This window comes from Octopus bimaculoides, chromosome 27, assembly GCF_001194135.2.
Source record: "Octopus bimaculoides isolate UCB-OBI-ISO-001 chromosome 27, ASM119413v2, whole genome shotgun sequence".
NCBI classification, from domain to species: Eukaryota; Metazoa; Mollusca; class Cephalopoda; order Octopoda; family Octopodidae; genus Octopus; species Octopus bimaculoides.
The window spans coordinates 17069791-17070351 of NC_069007.1; positions in this window are offsets into that span (position 1 = coordinate 17069791).

Sequence of the window (561 nt, forward strand, 5' to 3'; positions counted from 1 at the left end):
CCCCACCCAATCCTTTGTAGATCCAGTCTCATAGCTGTCCAAACCAGTCTGGCCCACATTTCAAAATAATTGATTAAGAATAATTAGGATGTAGAACTACTTGAAGAATTTTCTGAGACAGTCCCTGACATGTTTGAGGAATTTAGCGCCACTGGTCATATCCCATCAATCTTATTTATTAACATTCCATTTACATAGGTGCAGGTATGGGTGTGTGGTTAAGAAGCTTGCTTTGCAACCATGTGGTTTCAGGTTCCGTCCCACCGTGCGGCCCCTCGGACAAATGTCTTCTACTATGGCACTGGAGTGACAGTTGTCTTGTGGGTGGATCTGGTAGGCAGAAATTGACCCTGTTACTTAGGTTTAAGTTTGGTTCTTATTTTATTGGTTCCTTTTTATCGAATTGCCAGGGTTATGGGGGATGTAAACAAACCAACACTAGTTGTAATGCGATGAGGGACAAATGCATGTGCAAATACATGCACAACCACACAAGAACACATATGAGCACAGACGCATGCACACACACACACACACACATATGACAGGCTTCTGCATAGT